The sequence below is a fragment of the Mustela nivalis genome (assembly GCF_964662115.1).
Source record: "Mustela nivalis genome assembly, chromosome: 3".
Classification (NCBI taxonomy): Eukaryota; Metazoa; Chordata; class Mammalia; order Carnivora; family Mustelidae; genus Mustela; species Mustela nivalis.
The window spans coordinates 40,069,123-40,093,800 of NC_139022.1; the positions used below are offsets into that span (position 1 = coordinate 40,069,123).

The 24,678-nt window shown below is 38.5% G+C and overlaps 1 protein-coding gene across 7 annotated transcripts in view; it reads left to right on the forward strand.

Annotated features, from left to right (window-relative positions):
* Nucleotides 1-24,678, forward strand: part of PRR16 (proline rich 16) — a 187,587-nt gene that overhangs the window by 160,897 nt on the left and 2,012 nt on the right. Inside the window, exon 2 of one of the 7 annotated variants that reach the window (XM_082724154.1) lies at nt 10,027-10,134. The exons of the other annotated variants lie outside the window; for them this stretch is intronic. The gene's annotated coding sequence lies outside the window, so the exon portion shown is untranslated. The remainder of the gene's footprint in view (nt 1-10,026; nt 10,135-24,678) is intronic. 7 annotated transcript variants of the gene reach the window in all.

Here is a 24,678-nt window from a genome sequence, read left to right on the forward strand (position 1 = left end):
GGTTCGTGGGTGACACTTCGTCCCTCCCAGAACTTTATACACATTGCTGTTCCGTCTTCCATCATTTGATATTGATCTGGGGAAGTTCTGATACCAGCTTGATTTTTCTCACTTGAACTTAACTTGCCCCTTCTGCCCGGCTGCCTGTCCTTGAAGTGCTGGTTATTTCTTAGTGGCAATTGCTAACCAACAGGTATTACAGATGCACATTGTGTGGTTTAAACAAACTAGCTCCTTTCTGTCAGAGAAATTAGCCTTTTGAATACATTGGTTTTTTTCTGTTTTATAATAATGAAGCCTATTAGGAAAACCAACATTCCCTAGGATGGATATCCACTTTGCATTTCCCCCCCCTCTATTACTATTGTTTCCTCTCTAATTTCTGCAATCAATACTGACTTCAGAACTCAAGTGAGGTGCTTGCTTTGGACATTGTGTTTGAGGGCACCTGTTCTGCCTCCCCTTGCTGCCTTTTGGGACCCAGCCTCCAAGTCCAGCTTGTGTATGTATCTAGATCACATCCTGTATCTAGATCACACCCCAGGACCCTAGAACTTGCCATTCCCAGCTATCAACTCCAAAATGTCTGAAGACTTGTGGTAGCTTCCAGTCATGATCTTTCTTTCTGAGAGAAGACCAGATCCCTGGTACATTGGGGCCCAAGGAATGGCCAAAAGTGACTGTTTGTAGAGACTATAAAGAGACAAAGCTTGGAAGTATGGGTTAGGGTATCAACATTAAATGCTTTTGAGGCCCCTCATGGTGTAAGGAAGACTGAAATGGGAAAAGGAGAATGATGGGCCATGGTTGGAGTTTGGGGGCCAGAAGCTTGTCCTTCTTCACTGCCACACCCTGATGAAGAATGCTGAGTAGTCCAAAAATTCTGTATTTAAACTTGGACTTCCAAGTCTTTTTATCCTGGTCAGTAATTTAGTTTCAGTAACATCTTTTCTCTTTCTGTTTCCATTTCATTTATGAATTTGGTCACGATGGTATTTCAGAACTCAGTTTGTTTCTTTGGCTTCAATTTCTCTTCTCTTTTATTCTGTATGTATTTACATCTCTATGTCTTCACATTGGTTGCTATGTATCTGTAGAGGTAGACAGAGATCTTGCTCTAGATAATGGAGTAGGTTTATCTTATGAGGTATTTCTTTAGCACAAAACATTCAGGACACATTTTCTTCTATTTCCTCCCAGTGGAATTCATTACCTTTTTCTGCGAGTGTTCCGTGTTTCTTCTCTTCCCCCAGCCCTTGCCACAATAGTGTTTACAGGGTTTCCATGCCAATTTTTTTTTTTTTTTTCATCTTGCTTAGCTTGAACAGCTCTGTTTGGAACTTCCCTTGGGCTTCAAGCAATGTGGGTGACTCCTCCTCACCAAACCCCTCCGCAGTGTTCCTGTCGTGTCTCAGTCCGACTTATTTTCTCAGGCAAGCCCCGAGGTGGGAAGGCGAGCTTCTTTCATATCCTCACCACAGTTCCATAGCTTGAAGGCATGGGGGAGATGCAGCAGAGGTGGGGATGGAGAGGAATCAGGATTTACTGCTTTCCTTTTTTAGGATCGATGATGTTATGTTCCAGTTCATTCTCCTGCCGCATTCAGGGTTATCACAGTCCTGTGGGGAAGGTGTTTCTGTGTTGTGTTGATGCTTCAGTTGCACATGGTCCCAGGGCTTCTGCCTCCACCCCCACCCCCCAGCCCCTTGCTCACTTGCCTTGTTCTATCGTCTGCTCTTCTGCAGTCCTCCCCATACTTTGGAGCCCTCCCTCAGTCCCTGTCCACATAATGCTTTCAAATTTATTTATGAAAATATGAGGACTTTTTTTTACTTCGCTTTGTTACTTCATCCCAAGGCAGGACTGCAAATCTAAGGATCCGTAAGGACCCAAGGTAAAACCTTCTTTTTCTTTCTCTGATGCCTTTCCAATTTGGGACTGTGAAGGGCACCGCTTTCGTTCTCCCGTTTCGGCTCTTCAGTGCTTTTGGCTGTTCATTGTTTTATCTGAGACTGCGGAAGGAGAGTCTACTTAGCTCACTTTTCACGGTGGCCTCCAATTTTATGAATAAAAGGAATGCACACATGCCGGCTAAAAAGATGGAAAAAGTTGATCAGGGTATAAAAAGTAAAACAATGAGAAGTCATTTCATTTACATTTTCATTCAAGGCACACCTCCTACTGTCATTTGGTGTTATTACCCAGAAACTTTTCCTTTGAATTGCTTCCTGGAGATCCTATCTATCATGCTGTCTTAAGTAGTAGGTTTTGTTCTTGACCTCGAGGGCTCATGCCAGAGCATTTGGAGTTTAAGGGAAAGGAGTGCTCTGAGGAGCTTGGGAAGAAAAACACTCATTAGAAAATTGGAAAACAGCATGGAGGTTCCTCAAAATGTTGAAAATAGAACTGCCCTATGACCCAGCAATTGCACTATTGGGTATTTACCCTAAAGATACAAACGTAGTGATCCAAAGGGGCACATGCACCCGAATGTTTATAGCAGCAATGTCCACAATAGCCAAACTATGGAAAGAACCTAGATGTCCATCAACAGATGAATGGATCAAGAAGATGTGGTATATATACACAATGGAATACTATGCAGCCATCAAAAGAAATGAAATCTTGCCATTTGCAACAACATGGATGGAACTAGAGCGTATCATGCTTAGCGAAATAAGTCAAGCAGAGAAAGACAACTATCATATGATCTCCCTGATATGAGGAAGTGGTGATGCAACATGGAGGCTTAAGTGGGTAGGAGAAGAATAAATGAAACAAGATGGGATTGGGAGGGAGACAAACCAAAAGTGACTCTTAATCTCACAAAACAAACTGAGGGTTGCTGGGGGGAGGGGGTTTGGGAGAAGGGGGTGGGATTATGGACATTGGGGAGGGTATGTGCTTTGGTGAGTGCTGTGAAGTGTGTAAACCTGGTGATTCACAGCCCTGTACCCCTGGGGATAAAAATATATGTTTATAAAAAATAAAAAATTAAAAAAAAAAAAGAAAGGAAATCGGTATTTTCTGACTTTTCAGCATTAAAACTTCACTCTTCTCCTAGCTCAGAAACTCAGCTCTCTTTTATACCTACATTCACATAACTGTAGTGTATACCCAGTCTACTTTGGAGAATCAGATAATGACTCTGTTGTTTTTGACAGTTGAGTCAAAGCTAACTAGCCCCACACCGACCCTGTTTGCTAAGCAATTGTTTAAAGCAGCTTGTAATAGGAAAGTTTCTTGGAACATGCAATGACACCTCAGTGTCACATCTTATTCTGAGGTGGACTGAGGGTAATTTTTGTTTACCACTAGTAAATATGGATGTTGGGAAATTGACTCGCTTTAAACAGTAACAATATTCAGTAGTGTATCTGTTAGAACATATATCAGAAACTAGCGCATATATCATATATCAGAAACTAGACAAATCCTTGTATGGTAAGATATTGATGCCACAGGCCTGGCAAGTATGACTCTCTGGGCACATCTTACTACATGTGAGGAGGCAGGACAGGGTTGAGAAAAAATATTTTAAGAGAGACAATGACCGTCAGGCAAGTAGGATGCCCTGTGTTTATTTATTATTTGAGAAAGGCTAATTCGGGTATTTTAATTTTGAGGAAAATTTGTCCAAAATATTTTTTTCATTTGTATGAAAGGAGCGTAACCCTGTGGTGCGTTCATGTAAGAACATGGGGTCTGTTGAGCCCGAGGTCTCAAAATGGTGATGTGTGTGGTGAATTATGCCTGCGTACAGATTTGGCTCAACCTGCATGGTCATTTTTTTTTTCTTTTTAATGGCACCAATGCTTGAAAAATCTGTAAATTTCACATATAAATCAGTCTTTCTAGCTTCTCTAGAAGTCTTTAGAAAAGGGCAAAGCAGAGGTAACTCAGTGGGTTAAGCATCTGACTTTAGGTCAGGTTATGATCGCAGGGTCCTGGGATCCAGCTCCGTGTCCCTGCGGAGTCTGCTTCTCCATCTCTCTTCACCTTTCCCCCTTCTGCCTTCCCTCCCTCTTCCCCCCAACCCGACTCATGCTGTCTCTCTCAAATAAATAAAATCTGAAAGAAAGGAAGAAAGAAGGAAAGAAAGAAAGGAGAAGAAAAGGCCAAGACAAGGCCTTCTTTGCCTGTCCCCTTTATACGGTGGTATCTGCCACTATTCACCATAGTTCCCTCTTTATTGTAGTACATATACATGCCTGCTTTTGCTCTGTTACTTCATGAACATTCCTTGTATAGTTCTGTTAATGTTTAGCCCTAGTCTTCTGAAGAAAAAAAAAAGTTGAATGGCTAGATATTACAAGTTACCCAAAAGATTTAGTCACCATTCCCTAATTATTGGTTCACATATATGAAAATCATATATTAATCATATATTCTAAAATCCACACACATCATCCTCCACATATTAGATCTAGACATTTCAGAACATGTGGTTTATACACTCATAATTTTCATGTTATTTAGAATATTTTTAAAAATCCCTTTCTTAATGAAATTAACTTGAATGGGGGCACCTGGGTGCCTCAGTGGGTTAAAGCCTCTGCCTTCAGCCCAGGTCATGATCTCAGGGATCAATCCCCGAATTTGGTTCTCTGCTCAGCAGGGAGCCTGCTTCCTCCTCTCTCTCTCTGCCTGTCAAATAAATAAATAAAATCTTAAATAAATTAATTTTTAACAAAAAGAAAGAAATTAAATGGCACAGTTGTTCCACTTTTTGATTCAGTTAGACCTCGGGAAAAGAAAAAGTCTTACTTTGAAAAAAAGTGGGTTTTATACTAACAATGTAACAAATACGTTAATTAATTATTTTTTAAAATAGTAATAGAGAATTTGATGACTTGTCATGGAACTGTGTGTAGTTTTCACCACTAGAGGGCGTTGCTTTTTTTTTTTTTTTCAATCAGTAAGATTATTGTGAGGATAAACAAGTTTTTATGGCTTCCAAATTTTAACTGTATAATTACAAAGTTTCAAATGTGTATATACTATATAATATATATCATAATGATATGCATAGTATGCAGAAATCTTATCCTGATATCTGATATCTGATATCCTGATATCTTATCCTGTAAGTAAAATATGTAATATTTGAAACTGCAGAAAAGGCAATGTTTCATATTTTGATAAGTGAAGAGTAGTCAATAATGCAAATTCACAGATGAGAAAAGATTTACAGTTCTCCTGTGCTCAGTGCCTTAACATTCTACAAGTGCTAGAAAAATATTCTACATTTTGCTTATCCAAATACCATATGTAGAACTTGTATATTTATATTACCTTTGCCAACAGTTTTGTTAGAACTAACTAACCCATAGGAATAACTTTAGCTACAAATGTTCTGAAATCTCTGTTCTCATAAAGAAAAAAAAAATCATGCTGAAGTCTTTCAGGGAATTTTCAACAGAGTGAGAGCCATGAAAGATCAATTTTCAAAGACCTAGAGCATTTAAGAGGCTGCTATCTCACCTTGGTGAAAATCTTCATTGTTTTTCAAATTACATGTAATTTATTTTTCTAAAATATCTCTGGGGCCCTGATAAATAAAGACAATAAAGACAGATGCTTGGGAAGCCAATTCGAAAAGAATCCCAAATTTTAAATTCCGTCTTTCTCTTTCATTTCATGTATTCTGATTCCATTAAATCAGACACGCAGGTATTATTTTGTAAAATACAACTCGCCTTACTCCATTAAGATTTTTGGAACTTAGGCACAGAGGGAGATATCATAATGCTTGCATACCTTTATTAAACTGAGGATAATGTCCCTCCGTATGTTTGTGCTAAGCATGCTCTCATCCTAATTGAGTTAGACTGGCTATTTTCAAGTTGGGAAAGATATTCTAAAAAGATGAGCTGTAGAGATTTTCACATGTTTTCACTAATGCAAAAATAATGTAATATAACCTTCCCATTTGCATCGTTTTCTGTAATTATCCCTAAGTTTGCTTAGGACAAGAATCATCTTTTTTAATGACTTGCTTTATGGAAGCATCTTTCTACTTCCTCAAGGCTCCATAAAATCATAGATGCTCACATCACTTTTCTGTTCAAACCTTGCCAATTTTTTTTTCCAGATACAAGTCAGACTCACAGTATTTAGCATGATAGTGAAGATGGTTAAGCATTCTAGCACTTTTTCATCTTTTTCTTTTTCCTTTTCTGTCTTTACACATGTTCTCCCTTCTTAAACTGCCCCTTCATGGACCCCCAGGGAGCACATGTACACACACACACACACACACACACACTCATCCATCCCATATACCCCTTGCAGTCTGCTATATGACTTTCTTTCTTTAGTTTTTTTTTTTTAATTAACATATAATATATTATTTGTTTCAGGGGCACAGGTCTGTGAATCATCAGTCTTACACAATTCACAGCACTCACCATAGCACATACCCTACCCGATGTCCATCACCCAGCCACCCTATCCCTCCCACCCCCTCTTCCCTCCAGCAACCCTCAGTTTGTTTCCTGAGATCAAGAGTCTCTTATGGTTTATCTCCCTCCTGATCCCATCTTGTTTCATTTATCCTTCCCTTACCCCATTGACCCCCGACCCTGCCTTTCAAATTCCTCATATCAGAGATCATATGATAATTGTCTTTCTCTGATTGACTTATTTTGCTTATCGTAACACCCTCTAGTTTCATGCACATCGTTGAAAATGGCAAGATTTGGGGTATTTTGATGGCTGCATAGTATTCCATTGTGTTTATATACACCACATCTTCTTTATCCATTCATCTGTTGATGAACATCTAGGTTCTTTCCATAGTTTGGCTATTGTGGACATTGCTGCTATAAACATTTGGGTGCAGATGCCCTTTCGGATCACTACGTTTGTATCTTTAGGGTAAATACCCAGTAGTGCAGTTGGTGGGTCGTAGGATAGCTCTATTTTCAACTCTCTGAGGAAACTCCATGCTGTTTCCCAGAAGAAGAAAGAGAGAGGGGGGAAAATTGGATGATGTTCTGATCTTGGAAATCTCCATTTATTTTTCAAACCATCCCTCCTTCCTTAGTATATGTGCTGCCGAAGCGAGCATGCATCCCTCCTTCCTTAAATTGCATTTTATTGTTCTTTAAATGCTCTTCCACTTTTTTTTTTTTTTTTTTTACCTTATCCTTCAAGGTCCATCTTAAATGTTTCCTACCACCAGGACCCTCCCTGACATTGTTTATCCCTCCCTCCATGGTGGAATTAATTGTTCTTTCCTATCTGCTGTCAAAATATTTTATCCATACCTATGTTATAGCATGTATCACAGATGCCACAGACAGTTTCTATGTCTCTCTCTCTCTTTCTTCTTCTTCTTTTTTTTTTTTTAATTGACAAAGTTGAGAACTAATGCCAGAAAGGAAAGACTCACTTTCACTGTTGTATAACTAGTAAGAGTCCACATTAAAATGACATCCAAATATCTCATCTTCAAATCAAATAGTATTATCAATATCAATATTTCTAGTACTATTATATTGAGTGTTTGATACATGTTCTTATTTTTATAGTGTAAGTATATTCTTGAGATATTATGGAAAGGAGTAACAGAGTTTTTTTTTCTGATGTTTTTGACAAGTAATTTCATATTCTCCATGGATTCTAAGGTAATTTAGATAAAAAAAATCTAATTCACTGATTTCTTCTTCCTTTATGTTATTTACCAAACGTTTAGCTCAATATCTGAGATGTATAAAGTAAACACCTATGTCAGAATGCCACTTTAATGTATATGTCAGTATTTCTTAAGAGGTCTTGATAAATGAAATGCTTTAGAAATCTTACAAGTTTATTTTAATGTATCATTGTGGTGCCTTCTCTCCACGAGAGCTATGTCTGAAAGTATATTTTTAAACCATGCATGTATATGTTGTGCATATATATTATATGGACATGTAATATATGTTACATATGTTATTCTATTATTATTAAATATATTTAATATAATAATGTATATATTAGAGAGAGGGAAATTAGGAATCTCATGAATACAGTTTATTTACAACCAAAATTCATTACCCCCAAAGTTTATAAACAAGCACCAAACTGTAAGCAATAGGTAACTAACTTAAAAATGTTTTGTTACAGTATTTTTCATTTGATTTTTAAAATGTTTATTATTTTTTAATTCAACATATATGTCAGTCCCAGACAAAGACACAGGATACCCTGCCCCCTGGGAGCTTAAAATCTCACCAAGGAGACAGACATGAAAGGGCTGATTGCATTCAGTCACTATATTAGTGTGATATGTGCTGTGACACATACATGGAGGTGCTCTTGGGCTGTGGTAGGGACCATGAGAACATTCTGGAAGAATTCTTGGAAGAGGAGATATGGGGACTGGTGTTTGAAGGATAGGCGCTGTGTGTGAAACAGAGCGTGTGTACATGTGATTGTGTTTGTGTTATGGGAGGAAACAGTGAAGAATGACCATGTCTAGGTAGACTTCTATGTAGATTTATGGATTCTCTATGAATGACTTCTACAAAGACCCAGAGAGGGGCTCCTGGGTAGCATCCGACTCTTAGTTTCAGTTCAGGTCATGATCTCAGGGTTGTGACATCAAGCCCTCGTCAGTCTCCATGCTGGGCATGGAACCTGCTTTAGATTCTCTCTATCTCCCTCTGCCCCTTCCCATCCCCCAGCTCTGTCTCCCCCAAAATAAAAAAAGACCCAGAGATAGGAGCTTAGCTTTTTGAAGCACTGGAATAAATAAAAAGAGCACAGAGAGGAAAGTGACATAGGAGCCTGCAGGTGTGGAAAACAAGACCCAGATCTGAGGGATATTATGGCCTTGTAAATTATCTGACCTCGATCTTAAGAACAATTAAGGCTTAATCATTCATGTCATGTAAATACATGTAACAAATGTATACATATTTTTCAAAAGCTCTGTCTGACCACAATGCAGAGAATAGATTAAATAGAAGAATGAATTGACTCGGGCAGTTTTGTTTGTACAATCTTACTCATGATGCTGACAGGAAAAAAAAAAAAAATATATATATATATATATATATATATATATATAATTTTATTGAGCTGCTTTAACATCAGTAGGGAATATAATGCACAACTAGTGGTTTATTTCATTTACACTTCTACAAATACAAAAAGAGAGAGGGATTGAGAAGTGTAAGCTGGTGTTAAAGTTGCACTTGCATTATCATGAGCTACGGCCCCCCTCCGAATATTCTTAACGTAATGGAATCATATTGAACTGTGTCCTTAGAAAGTGTACAGATGAGTCTTTTACAACTATTAAGCCACTAAAGCAACAATGATGAGGAATGTTTCCTTTTCCACACTTTACAAGCAGCCTTAGTAGAAGCATGTTGCCTGTTAAAATACCAAGATACCTTATAAAAAACAGAAATTAAAGTGAGCAGAGGCATTTCAGGTGTTATAATCTGTGGGTAATGTTTGCTACAGGGGAAAGAAAAGTAAACACCTCACCTGATAGGCGAGTAAAAAACTGATAGACATGTCAATGTGGGACTTGGAGCCCACGTAGTACATTTCAATTATAGGAAGCTAAGCTGTGCTTTAATGGTACTTTCTCCCTTCGTTCATAATTGTTTTATGTTCATTCTAAAGAATAAGCATTTAGATGGTGTGTGACCATTAGAAACTGTGTACACCTCAGAGATATTGTGGGTCCCTTTCCAGACCACAGTAAGAAGGCAACTGTCCCCATAAAGTGAGTCAAATGAATTTTTTGGTTTCCTAGTGCTTATAAAAGTTACGTTGACACTCTACTATAGTCTCTGAAATGTTCAATAGCATGATGTCTTTAAAAAAACAATGTTCATATGCTTTAATTTAAAGATATTTTATTGCTAAAAAATGCTTTCAGTGAATCATCATCTCTTTCCTGCCTCCGTGGGGATGGCTGCTGACCGATCAGGGTGGTGACAGCTGAAGTCTGGGGTGACTGTGGCAGTTCCTTAACATAAGACAGTAATGATGTTTGCCACATAGATTGCCTCTTCCTTTCAGAAATGCTTCTTCTGTAGCACGTGATGCTGTTTGATAGCCTTTTCCCCACACCAGGACTTCTTTCCAAATTGGACACAATCCTCTCAGACCCTGCCGTTGCCCTATCAAGTAAGTGTGTGTCATATTCTAACTCATTTGTCGTCATTTCAACAATCTTCATGCCATCTTTCCCAGGAGCAGATTCCATCTCAAGGAACCACTTTCTCCGCTCATCCCTAAGAAGCAATGCCTCATCCACTCAAGTTTTATCCCAAAATGGTAACAATTCAGTCCCACATTCAGGCTCCACTTCTAATGCTAGTTCTCTCGCTCTTTCCCTCCTAATGGCATCTAGACTCTGCAATAAAGCAGATCAAAATAATAAAACAAAGTATGCCTGTATAATAATTTCAGGAATTTCTACTTCCTTCAGGAGCATCTCAGAAATGCTCAGGATTCTATGTGGAATTGATTTCAATGAAACCAGGTAGTTTCGTGTTACGAGTTTAAAAAAAAAAAATTGAAACGTCTTGATTTTGCAAAGTGTGGAGTTAAAAATTTTGGATTGTTTAGTGCTTCAAGTAACATAACCTGTTGAAACTTTTGTGATTTTCCAAAGCTGCCAGGGCCCATTAACATTTTGGACAAATCGTATCTGGAGTTAAATTTTATAGCTAGACCGAGGCTATCTGTATACTATCAGTACTATGACTATAAAGTACTATTAAGTACTATGACTTAAAGGAAATGAACCTAGTATAACATGAGTGTCCCATCTGCACCTCTCTGTCAAAGCACTAACTTCATGCACTTTTTTGGTGATGCCTTAAATCTCACCCTTCTGATGACTCATGTTTAAAAATTGCAATTTACAGCATCTAAACTTCTTAACATGGCCTACTGGGCACCCCCTCTACCCAGAACCTGGTCTTTATCTATTTTCAGCCTTCTGTCCTATTCACTCGTCATTTCCTACTTTTTTTTTTTTTAAGATTTATTTATTTATTTGTCAGAGAGAGAGCGCACAAGCAGAGGGAGAGGGAGAAGCAGAGCAGGGAGTGGGCCACCCACTCTGGGGCTCAATCCCAGGACCCTGGGATCATGACCTGAACCGAAGGCAGAGGCTTAATGAACTGAGCCACCTACTCGCCCATTCCTACTTTATTCTTTACAATCACATTAAAAATAAGTGTTTCATAATTTCATGCCTCTGCCAGAAATGACTTTTCCTCCTTATTTTATTTTACCATTCAACACTTCTCTCAGGTGTCACCTGGCTTGAAATGATCTCTGACCAATGCTACCAACCAACCCGCTTGGAAAGAGTAGATCACTCCTGCTTTCCTGGACTTGCAGATCCTTTTACCACCACACACACACACACACACACACACACACACACACACACACAATGTACCATAATTATTAGCCTACATGTGAATAAATAAGGTCCAGCTCATCCTTTATCTCTGATTTTCTTGGGTATTATTTTAACCATCATCAAGCTAGTTATACATACTTTTGTTCCCATCTCCAAATCACATTCTTTATAAGGACATACCAGTATGATTCTCATTCCTCTATCCTTTTTTTCTTTTCAAACTAGCTTCCATACCCAGCACAGAGCCCAGCTCCAGGCTTGAACTCAGGACCCTGAGCTTAAGACCTGAGCTGAGATGTCAGGCGCTTCACCAGCTGAGCCCTTGGTGGCCCTTCCTTCTTTATCATCTCTCTCCAGTGTCTAGTCCTTTCTCAAGACAAAACCCCTTTTAGCTACTCATCTTTATGTTCTTCTTTTGTTTTTAAGATCTTATTTCTGTATTTGAGTGAAAGAGAGAAGGCACATGTGCACAAGCAGGGAAGGGGCAGAGGAGAAGAAAAAAGAGATTATCAAGTAGACTCAGCACTGAGCATGGACTTCGATGTGGGGCTCGATCTCATGACCGTGCAATCATGACCTGGTGCAAAATCAAGAGTGTGGTGCTTAACCGACTGAGCCACCCAGATGTCCCTTCTTGTCTTTATTTTCTCATTAGTCAGCTATCTAAGTAATATCCCCAACACCTTTTTTAAAACTTCACCTCACGACATTTGACTCATATTTATGGAAGATGAAGAATTAATCTTTTGTCTTTTTCCATACGTTGAAGAGATCCATCAATAACAAGTATCTCAATAGTAAAAATAGAATGAAACAATGTTAACGAACTCATAAAGAAATGAATTTAAACGTGTATCTCTAAACTTGAACCTCCCAGAAATGAATTCAATTGAAGATATGAGTGAATTCTCATCTCGCACACCATTGTTATCAACCACACTGTCAACAGTTTATTTCTTCCCCGGTTCAGTACTGTGTTACAAATTTCCAGTTATATGACCTGTTGAATGGAACTCATTATTATTTTTTTTCTTGGAGCTTTCTGATTCCCTGTGTTACTTTAAAGTAATTGCTTTTTAGGGACACCAGGGCGGTACAGTCTGTTAAGCCTTGGACTCTTGGTTTCAGGTCAGGTCATGATTTCAGGATTGTGGATCCAGCTCCAGGCCAGGCTCGATGCTTAACAAAGAGTCTGCTTAAGACTCTCCCTCCCTCTGCCCCTCAGCACCCTAAAATAAATAAATAAATAAATCTTAAAAAAAAAAAGAAGAAGAAGAAGAATTGCTTTGTAGGTCTGTGATATGAGTGTTATTCATAAGTTCTTTTATTTGCTTTCACACTTCTGTGTTACAATGTTTCTTGGCTCTAATTCTTCCTGTCTCGGATTCCATTTTACTGTGTTACAGTATGTCCTTCACTTTCGAAGAACAGATACAAGGGATATATACACTGTCCTTGTCCCTAATATCCAAAAATATTTCAATTTTCATTTACATTGAGATGGTAATTTAGCCAAGTGTAGGAATGGGATTGAAATCACTTTAGCCAGAACCATTGGAGTTACTGGTAAAAATGTTTTTGGTTATTCATTTGTCCTGGAGAAACTGTGATGTTTATTTGATTTTCACTTCTTTCTGGGTGTCTTGGGTTTATCTGGTGGGTGATTGACTTTGTTTTTCCCTGATTAGCCCTCAGATGGTGTTTTCCATCTGAAGCTCCCTTTGTATTATCAACTATGAAAGTTTTTCTTTTATTGTTTCTTTGAACATTGCCATCCTACCTTCCCCCCCACATTGTTCTGGAACTCCTCAATCAGTTGGAGGTCCAGGGCTGATCGTCTTGCTCTCTGTGTCCTAACTTTTCTCTTGTATTTTCCTTTAAGAGAAAATCTTGCTTTATGGTTGGGAATCTTTCTTAGATTGTATCTTCCAGCCTTCCTATTATTTTTCTTTTAATTTAATACTTATGCTTTATATTCCAAATACTTCTCTGACATCCTCTACTTTTAAAAGTAAATAACTGTATGGTCTTTTTTTATAACTGCAAGACATTCTCAACCCTCTGTAATACACTAATTAGATTTATTGCAAAGTTCTCTTTGGTTCACCAATAATGGCAGCTTCATCTTCACGATTGACTCAGCCTTCTATTTATCCAGAAATATTGTTGAGTTCCCTTATAGCTATAATCTCAGTTGTTCAATTTCCTTATAGGTAAAATCTCACTTTTTCTGCCATGCTGCTAATCTTGCTGCCCTTCAAAGAACATGAGGCCATTTGACACAGTGTTTTCCACTGTGAATTATAGTCAATCAACAACTTCACACTCTATTTTTTGCATTGATTCTCACTCCCACCCTCTCTGTATCCCACTTTCAAGTTTGAAATCCTTCTGGGATTCCATCAGTGCTTTTTCCACCTTTTTATTAATTCATCCCAGTATTTATAAAATCTCTGATCCATGTATGCCCCACTTTGAGAAAATTTTCTGAATTTATTACTGTCGTTCCCCTTTACTGTCATTTAACTATGATTTGGAGAGGAAGACACTAAGTACGTGTGATCAGTCCCTATTAAACTAGAAACATTTTTTGTAATTCTCACTGTCTCCTGAAATAACAGATGAATAGTATTTGCACAAGAGATATTTGTCAAAACCAGTTGAATACACAGAAAGCAAGACAGATTACAGTATAGCTTTATCTTGCTATTCTGTTGATGAGGCTTGACATGAATGATGGTGCTGTTTGTTTTTCTTTTTCATCTTGGTTGCTTCCAGAGAACAGAATATCCATTGCCTCTTTTATGTATATGACAAAAGCAAACAACACAATACTTCCCCAAAATATACTGTGTGCTGTCTGCAAAAGTTTCAAAAGTAATGCCTGGGTGGCTCAGTCAGATAAGCTTCTTGCTTTTGGCTTTGTCTCAGGTCATGATTGGTCATGAAATCAACCCCAGTACTTTAAAAAGTTTCAAAAAATTAAACATTTTTAAGGAAGTTTATTGTTCCCATGTACTTCCCAACAAGAATAGTTAGATGCATATGATTTTGTTTGTGTGGTGTGTGTGTGTTTCAGAGGTTACTATTTGACTTGAAATATTTTTCCTCCCTTTTTGTTCTATAGAATCATTGCTATTCAGTAGGTGCATTGAGCCCCATATAAAAGCCTCCATTCCCCAGCCTCCTTGCCTCTAGGAAACTTAATTTTGGCTGGTGAAATGTAAGCAAACCAAATGCATCGCTCCCGAAACACCTCTTTTAACAGCCGTAGTTATATGCCTTTGCTCACCTTTTCTGTTCTTCCCCTTGAAATGCTTATGTGACAGCTAGAAGTCCAGCTCTGAAGTTGGACATGAAATGTAAGTCACACACTTGGCACAGCAGAGCAGAAAGCTAGGCAGAGCTTGAGTCTCTGATGGCTTCAAGGTACGGCCTTATCTGTCCTAGAATATTCCAGGGCCAGCATGGTACTCTCTCAGATGCACCAAGGATAAGGAGAATGCAGAAGCATGAGCTAATACAAAAATATTAGTATGGTGTTTGGGATATCATGGAACTATAGCAGCAGCCAGTTGGCTAGGTCTGTAAGAAATAATGTTAAGGATGAACAGTTGGTGTAGAAATACAGAAACAGCTTCAGGAACCCAAGACTATTCTAGTCATCTCTTGGGAAGCAAGCATTTAGTGTTTACCCCCTGGGCAACTGTTCCATACTGGTCTTTGGGTGTTTTCAAATATCAAGAGAAGCCTGAGTAACTCCTGGGATTTTTTTTTTAAAGCTCTTACATTTTTTTTTTTTTCAAGATAAACAAGTTCCAAAGCAGAGTTAACCAAATTTGTGGAATGATCTCAGTGTTTCCACATATTATTATTATTTTTTTAACACAAGCACATTCACAAAATGATTACAAGAATTATTTGTGCAGAGCCATTCAGAGGCAGTGTATAACAAACCCTGTATTCTAGCAATGGGACAGAAAGTTGTATGATCTATGATGAACTACTTACTTTAATGCTACCAATAGGTCGGTAGCATAGGTAATAGATACATAGATGAGTATAAATTAGGTCTTCAAAAATTGGTATAATATCCAAAATAGATAGGAGGTATGTGAGTTATGAACAGAAGGCCAAGGATATTGGCCACTTGTCCTCATGCTGGAAGAGCCCCACTGGTGACTCCGCTCCTCTCTGTTTCATGTCTTTCAGGGAGGATCTGGCTGGGTCTGCCAGCTGCTGTCCTGTATACTGTGCCACTGCTAGCCAGAGCTCTCGGGTCGGCCCGCACTGGGGCTCAGCCACTGACCGTAGTCTGGGAGCTATGAGGAGCTATGGCAGCTCTCTTTCTTGGGAAAAATTCCTATGGCTCCATTCATTTCTCTCCTTAGATCTTTATAGTTGATGCCACATATTCAAAAGGTGGTGGCTCTGATAAATCAATATTAAAGACCTTAGAAGATCTCACAAACTTTTTTTATACAGATGTAAGTCAGGGCTAAATTCTTTCTTTCCTTCCACTAAGTTTGAAGCTGCCATTCTTATAGTTGCAAATTATTACTAAGGAGACTCTAGAGGAAGATTCCCTCAAGCAGAGGGAGAGTTTTCTTTGTTTTTAAGGCAATTGAACTATATATATTGTGTGGTTTTTACTTAAACAAGATTAGCAGGGTTTAGGAACATTCTAAATACATGTACAGCTGTTGACATAGACAAATAGTGGAAGATAAATATAGACTTAAACTGGCTTCCCTGTTTTCGAGAGTGTCTGAAATGTTCTCTACCCCAAGCTGTGGCGCTAGGCTCAAAAAGTCAAGAACATGAGGGGAGAGCTTACCAGGTGTCACCCATGCCTTATTTCCACCTGCCCTTTCTCTACTTCATCCATTCCTTTGTGCCTTTCTGCACCACCTGGAATTGGTGAGTGTGAACACTTTGAAAATCAGACCCGAGTTGGAAAAGCTGGGGAGGGATGGAAGTGAGATTGAGATACGTCTTTTCTCTCAAAGTCTACTTTTGTCCACTTGGCTCTCTCAACCTATTAGAGCATGTACTCTTGCAATCACTGCTTCCTTCCAGGAAACTAAGGTGAAAATCCATGATCCTGGTCTGAGGGGAGCACGTATAAATAGATAATTCCAACATATTAAGGCGATTGTAATAATAAAATAGACATTGCCACATGAGAACATAGGACAAAGAGCTCTTATTTATTATTATTTTTTTAATTCTAGGTCAGTCTGTTTGACCTGACTTTCACTCTAATGATAACCCTACATTGTCTCTGTTTTTTGTTCTTTATAGTTTAATATTTATAGAATTAATATAAATGAATTTTGGATTTCCACAAACAGCTTAGATCATAAAACCATGTCATTTCTGCCAAATCTGCCTCTCTTTTATGAAAATTTTGAAGGATACTCCCCAGGTATGAAAACCTGGAGCTCGTGTGATTCCTAAATCACAATTATTATTCTTAATTATTTCACAGTTGATCCACAGCTCCCTTGTATGTGATCCTAACAAAAACCTCTGAAAAATCATCAAACACATCTCCTGTTCTTGTCCTTTCTTTAAATCTCTTTGCTTGCATTCCATGAGCAGATTCCCCTCTAGACATGAGCAGCCACAATTAGACAGATGGCTCAGTTTCATATTCAAGAGATACATTTCTCCCTTGCTTCTAATGTTAGGTGTGCATGTTCTCAGATTTAGGATTAATGTCATGCTTCTTCTCACCCCCAGATATCTGCAAACACTCTGTCCCCCTAGACCTATTTTCTTTCATTTTGTTTTCCATTTAATTCCATCTTGACTGTGGTTATGATTCCTTTAGTTGCAACATGGTACTTTGAAAGAGTTTCAGCTAAACACTGAAATGTAATTATAAGGACACAGTGTATTCCTTGTCTGGCTAATTTATTCATCTCTCACTTGGCTGAGATAGAGTCTAACTAGCCAAGTAAATAAACTTCAGCACCTTTCAATATGTTCTCCACATGGCAGCTGCAAGAATCACTTCTTTCCTTTCTTTCTAACTTTATTTAACTAGTGTTAAATATTTATTTTATTTTCAAGTTATAAAATGATTCACACAGGACAGAAAATAAATAAACTAATGTAAAACTATAACCCAGACTTAACCAATGTCAACCTTTTCTCCTAATTACTTTGCATCAATTTTAAAAAGAAATAAAGTATCTTAGCCATACGGTAGCTGCCTTTCAACATCCACTCCCCTTCCTTCTTGCCTAAATTTGATGTGTATTATTTATTTCCATATTCTGTAACATAAAGTACCCTTGTTTCTATATATCAACAGTAAAGGCAAACTGAGTAGTTGTGTTTTAACTTTGTTATACTCAACTTTCGGTTTTTTAGATTTATCCCTACTGATACATGTAGTTCTGGTTACTTCCTTTGAACTACTTTTTGTTTTGCGTACCCAAGTACTTACCAACCGATATTTAGGTTTCCAGTTTTTTGCTATGAGATAACAAACAACCTGCAAAGAACATTCCTATGCTTTTTCAACCCTGTGCACGTCTGTTCGAGTTTCTCTAGAGTAGGGTAGGCGTTTTTCCTAAAATACCTGTACCATAGAGAATGTCCCCTGTCTACTTTATAGGACATTGTCAGAACTTTTCTAATAGACTGAGTGTATATTGCCTTTAGCAATGTACATACTCCCCAATTATCCACATCATCATCATCAGTTGGAATGATCAGACTGTCTTGTTTTGAATCACTTTTTAGAATGAAATGCTATTGCATCTGTCTTCACTTTGCCCTTCCTTGATTACTCATGAGATTGAGTGGAAATGAGGCATTCTGCTTGTGTCAGTTACTTTTTGACAACATTCTTCTGAGTGTGTGTGTGTGTGTGTGTGTGTGTGTGTGTAATCTCCAAATTTTGTTTCATTCGTTGTTTTAAAGACTTTTGAGAGAGAGAATGCAAGCAAAAGAGAGAGAGAGCACAACCAGGGGGAACAGCAGGCAGAAGGACAAGCAGACTCCCCACTGAGCAGGGAGCCTGATGTGGGACTCAATTCCAGAACCCTGGGATCGTGCCCTGAGCCAAAGGCAGACACTTAACTGACTGAGTCACTCAGGCGTCCCTGTCTCAGTCTTTTTATTTTGCCTCCATTAGTACAGAAACAATACTGTTTTGATGAGGAAAAATTTAGGTAGACCTTTTTGCTTAGTGTTTATGGAGCTGCATCAGGTTTCATTAGAATATTTGCCTGCTGTATCTTATTTGTGTCCATTTATATGAATGTTTCTGTGTCCTTTTTTGAATAAAGTATTGTAATCATGTTTGTTGTGATTACTAATATATTTGGAGTTATTTTTTCTCTTATGTAGTTTCTTTTCTGTTTGCTATGATATTTTTGTTTTGTTTTTTCTTATTTTCTGCCTTTTTAAAATTTAAAAGTTGCCAAATTTTTCTTTTTTTTCTTTTTTTTTTAATTTTTTTATTTTTTATAAACATATAATATATTTTTATCCCCAGGGGTACAGGTCTGTGAATCACCAGGTTTACACACTTCACAGCACATACCCTCCCCAATGTCCATAACCCAACCCTCCCCCCCCTTTTTTTTTTTAAGATTTTATTTATTTATTTGACAGACAGAGGTCACAAGCAGCAGAGAGTCCGGCAGAAAGAGAGGAGGAAGCAGGCTCCCCGCCAAGCAGAGAGCCCAATGTGGGGCTCAATCCCAGGACCCTGGAATCATGACCTGAGCCGAAGGCAGAGGCTTTAACCCACTGAGCCACCCAGGCGCCCCTTACCAAATTTTTCTTACTCAGTCTCTAAACTTTATATTATTTTGGAAATTATAAGTTTGTCTCTTAATTCAGTAATGGCCCTAAAATTTTTTCACATGCATTCTTGACTTAATGAGCCATAATCAATATCACATTGCTACTGATTTTTTACACAAAAAAAAAATACAGTGACCTTAAAATGTTTTAACTCTGATTGTTTCCCAATCAGATGTCATTTTTCCTACTACCTGACTTTCATGTTTTTCTCATCTCTCCAATTAGTCATTAGTACATTATTGTTTTGTAACCAATACACATTTTTATTATGTTATGATTTCTTTGCTCATCTATGCTCCTTGTATGCTAGCCCTTTCTTCTGGTTTTTTACCTTTTTCTGATTTGTCATTTATCCGTACCTTCAACACTTAGCTGTAAAAAGTACACTCTCCCAGTCTTTATATATGACAATGTTGATTTCACCCTCACATTTACAGAAGAATTCAATTATATTTTGTTAATTTCTTTCATTATGAAGCATACTCTTAAATTTTCTTCAGACTTATATTGCTTGTTTGCAAATCTGTCATCCTAATTTTTGTTGCTCAATACACACTTGGTGTCCCTTGTTTTATTGCTGTAAAACTCCTATCATTACTTTTGTAGGAGAAGGAGACATTCCTTCTTTTTTTCCCGGGGTTCTTCTAGCTGGTTGAGGAATTAAATTGACATGGGACAGAGTAACAGGAGAAAAAACCCAAAGTTTTATTATCTATGCATGGAGGTCCAATAATGTAACTGAGATCCAAACCAATGACCAAGGCAGGCAGTTTTTGTACATTTTAGACAAAGAGAAAATAAATTAGTGAGGAATTGACAGGATGAAGAAAACAAAGGCTTGGGAGCTCTAATTAGTAAGGAATTCTAAGCAGAATTTGGGCTGAGGTAGTAGATGAGTAAAAAAGTAACAAGAGGGCTCCTGGATGATTCAGTCAGTTGGGCATCTGCCTTTGGCTTAGGTCATGATCCTGGGGTTCTGAGATCAAGCCCTGTATCAGGCACCCTGCTCAGCTGGGAGCCTGCTTCTCCCTCTCCTCCCTGCTCATGGTCTCTCTCACGATCTCTGTCTCTTTCTCTCTCTTAAATAAATAAAATATATGTATTTTTAAAAAGAACAAGTTTTGTTCCTATAGTTTTCTTGGCTTTAAAACTCCTATCTCTGGTGATAACATCACCTTTATCTTCCTTAGTGCATGGAGGGTACTTTTCATACAAAATATTTATTTTGTGCTTTCAGGAGGACTCAGGAGGGTGTGAGTGTCCTTGCACCAGCTGGGTCCCATGTAACTTTAACAAGAAATCATTAACATGCCATTTCGGTACGTTTTGGGCATCTACACTTTTTCTTGTTCTGTACTCTTATGACAGCATGTCTGGGTGTGTGTTTATTTATATTTTCCTGTTTGGAGCTCTGTGTGCTTCTCTCATTAGATGATGCTTCCATTCTGAAAAATAGCAATTTATCATCTCTTTGAACAGGGCTTCTCTCCCTTCTGGAACTCTCTAGGACTCTGTGGTACTTGATCAGCACTTAGCAGGACCGTCTCACAGCCTGACCTCTCACGGTGCCCTTCAGCCCAGAGTCACCTTCCTGTGGCTTGTGCTCAGGCTCTGTCTTCTGTCAGAAGAACTTTATCAGGCCCTTCCCTGAGCAGCCTTTGGAATCACTCCTCTTCTACCATTTAAGAGCCACTCATACTTCAGAGAGGTTTTGCTGACTTTTTTTTTTTCTTTCTATAAAGTCTTTATTTGTCTGTTATGAATAATTGTTTTTTGTGGTTATCCCAAATGATTTTGTAAATTTCATAATTGTTATATGCCTGACTAGTATCCATGAAATATCAAAAGAAACAAATGCCCATCCAAAGAAACAAATGGGCGTACTGAAAGGCTCTGATTAAAGTGATTATTTTCAGGAATAAAAGTAACTATATCCTCTTTCATTAGTTGGATGGTGGTTTGGTGAAATTTTTATACTTTTAATGGTTTTTGGTTTTCCATGATGTTTTCTTAGCAACATTCTACCAAATTACAGCTTTCCAAAAGTTGTAGTTTTGTGTATAAATCTTTAGTATGATTTTTGCTGACTTTTTGATGGGCTGTTTTTATTCTCCTCTTACAGTATCTCGGTCTGTTATTCAGAGCTCCTAGAAAATGTGTACTTTTACAGTTATTGGTTTGAGTATCTAATTCATACCAGGTTCTTCCACTGGATTCCCTCCTCCACGAGGACTTTTCAGTTGACCTTTATAAAGTCCACAAGTCTGAACTCTGGAGGTCCACTTATATGCAGATATCTTTCTAAAAATACAATACTGTAAGGTACTTTCTCTTCCTTATGATTTCCTTAATAACATTTTCTTTTCTTTAGTTTTCTTTATGGTAATAGTACAGGAGATAATGCATACAGCATACACAATTGATGTTCGTCAACTCTTTCTATTATCAGTGAACAGTCCACTGTTAGTGGTTAAGTTTTGGGGGTTCAACAGAGACATAGCTTTGCATAGTAGAGGCAGCACCCCTAAGCATTGTGTCATGTAAGGGTCAACTGTATTTTGTCTGTTTTAGTTTTTCATTTACTAGGCACTTGGGAAATAACAACAAGGAGACTAAAACCCACCAGCAGCTATAGAACTGCATGGGAGGTCCAGGCAATACTGATTCGTCTCTGAGCAGCAGCCTCCCTCCCTTGAGAGTGGACCAGCTTTCTCTTCTTCCCTGTAGATATGTAATGTGATATAAGGCTCAGGGTAAAGAGTCTCTCCAGGTGAGATCGTGCACAGTAAGGTGAGCCTGGACCATCCCCCATCGCTCACATTCTTCCTGTGTCCTCCCACTTTAATTTCTGGGATGTCTGGGCTAGAGCTATAGACTGTTCCATCAGACTAGATCATTTCTGGATAAATCTCTTTCTCCCTATTTTATTCTAGAATAACTGATCAGATGTGACTTTGCAAAGTAACAACTTCAAAACTCAAAATGAGAAAGAACACGTTTTCATTCATTCTTTTTTGTTTGTGTTTTTTTTTGTTGTTGTTCACTCTCAAACTAAAAAAGTAGCCTTCAGTGCATTTATTTAACAAATATTTATTGAGCCCCTTTTAATTGTCATTCACCACTTTAGGACTTTATGTCACAGTAGTACCAACAAACATGGTCTCTGATCTCACCGAAATGAGAGTCTAGAGGGGAAAGACTATTCCAGGACTTTTCCTACTCTCTAAACAATCACAAAGTATGCAAATGGTTTCAGTGAAAGAAATAAAGTTCCCTGTGAATATTTAACAATTTCACCTGACCCACATGGGAAATTGCTGGAGAACAGGGAAGGCTGAGGTCATGAGGGACTCCTGAGCTAAGGCTTTAAGTCAACAAAGAGGAGGCGTCAAAGCATTTCAAGAAGAAAAAATGGTATGTGAAAATGTCCTATGGCAGGAAACAGAGTGACAATTCTGAGGGTCTATAAGAAGAACCAGGAAGTTTGAGAACAGAAGAGCAAAGGGAAATTTATTAGAGCTGAGGATGGAGAGTCATTTGAGGAGAGAAAGTAATGTGCTGACTGGGTCTGGCTAAAAAGGGCCAATTGTTCTATTTTCAGAAATTTTGTGTGAGCCTGCTGCTAAATAACCATTATCAAAAACCAAACTATAGAATCACTGAACTCTACTTCTGAAACCAATGATCTGCTGTATGTTAATTGAATTGAAAAAAATTAAATTTGTATATATATATGTGTATATATATATATGTGTGTATATATATGTAAATTACATTAAATACAAGGCTTTCTAATTGTTCTCAGTCATTCTTAATCATTTTACTACATTCTACCATTATCTGTGCCCCTGAGTTTATTTTTACTGATTTTACTGGCCTGTAGAAGCATCTCTGCTGCTATGTCAGTGAACATTTCTTCTCAATCTCAAATGCAGTGATGTCATATTCGCTAACTTGAAATTGATCACCGTGGGAGTTTACACCAAAGAAATTGGCAAACTTTTCGAATCAAAACTCCCTTACACCTCTAAGAACCAGTTTTAAACATTTACCAGCTCAACACTGAGGGAAACTATACACGACTTTGGAGACGGTGTTAAGAATTGATCTTTATCACAGGAGAAATGAACAGGCACTGAAAGGTTTTGAGCAGGGAGTTGACGCCAAGAGCACATTTCTGTTTTAGAAAATCACTGACACAACAGAATTGAAAGAGGGACCCTGTGGTAAATAATGGTGGCTCAAAGAAATGCAGAGAAGTGGGTTTTATATATATATAATGCTGAAATTAGAAGGCTGAGCTCTGGTGACAGTAGCAAGAAGCAATCCCTTAAGACCCTCATGAGCAAGAAGTAAAATCTCTCCATCCTCCCTACCATTCTGGATGCCGATAATGTTTTCATTTTGAGTCCAATTCTGCCACCATGTGTCAAAGAGCCAGCTTCACAGTGGAACACACTGAGACCTGAAGACGGAGAGACAAATCTGCATATGGAAACGTGAAATGAAAAGACTATAGATAAATAAACTGTTTTAAAATGATCTGTTACTTTCCCTTCTTTGTATATGGGTAATCGTGACTTTGGGGCGACCTTGAGCATGGTCTGCAAGATCTCTGCCTGAGGGAGGGTGAATGAGCGTGTTCTGATATCCAGCATTTGAGCCGAGGCTTGCTTCCTTCCAGCAAGCTGCCTCCTGACCATGTTGAACAGGACAGAGACCCTCAGGCAAGCCTGTTAGGGGTGATGCCAGCGTCCTTCCATGAGCAGCTTTAGCATCATGACTCTTCAGTCCTATCTCCCTCCTTCTCATCTATTCTCCTTCATTAGGGCCAGCCACACTGGATTCTCCGCCTCTGCCTGGTGTCTGCAACAGATCTTGAGATGCTGTGACTCGGATCCCTCTCCCAAGTGATGGCAGACATCTGCTGTGCAAGTTCTTGGGGCCAAGAGAATTTTCTGCCCCTTTCCCCAAAATCAGACAGCTGCGGCTTCTCCCCTTTCTCAGAAGCAGGAGACTGTTGCCATTCCCTTAAATCTTACACGTTGTGTTTTATAAAGGATGAAGATCTGGGAAGTCCCTGGGGTTTTATGCCTATGTGCCCAGGGATGGGGTGGGGGGGTGGGGTCTCCCCCAGACTTATTCATTCCATTCTCTGCCCTGCACTCCTCAGCACCCAACAGCAGAGGCTCACGGAACAGAAACATGAGTGAGGACAGACAGCATTGTGCCTAGGCTCCTGGGAACTCTAAATTGTCATATTTATTGATTAAAGTTCTAGCTGTTTCCTCACTTTGGTGGAGGCTGTCTATTCCCTATGACTTGCCAAAGGTGCAAGTCATGTGCCCTTTCTATCCTCAGAGGCCTGGAGACTTTTTGCAGCTCAGCTGGGTGGGTATCCTTGCGATTCTCCATTCTCTGATCATCTCAAGAAAAGTTAGAGTTGGGGTGCCTAGGTAGCTCAG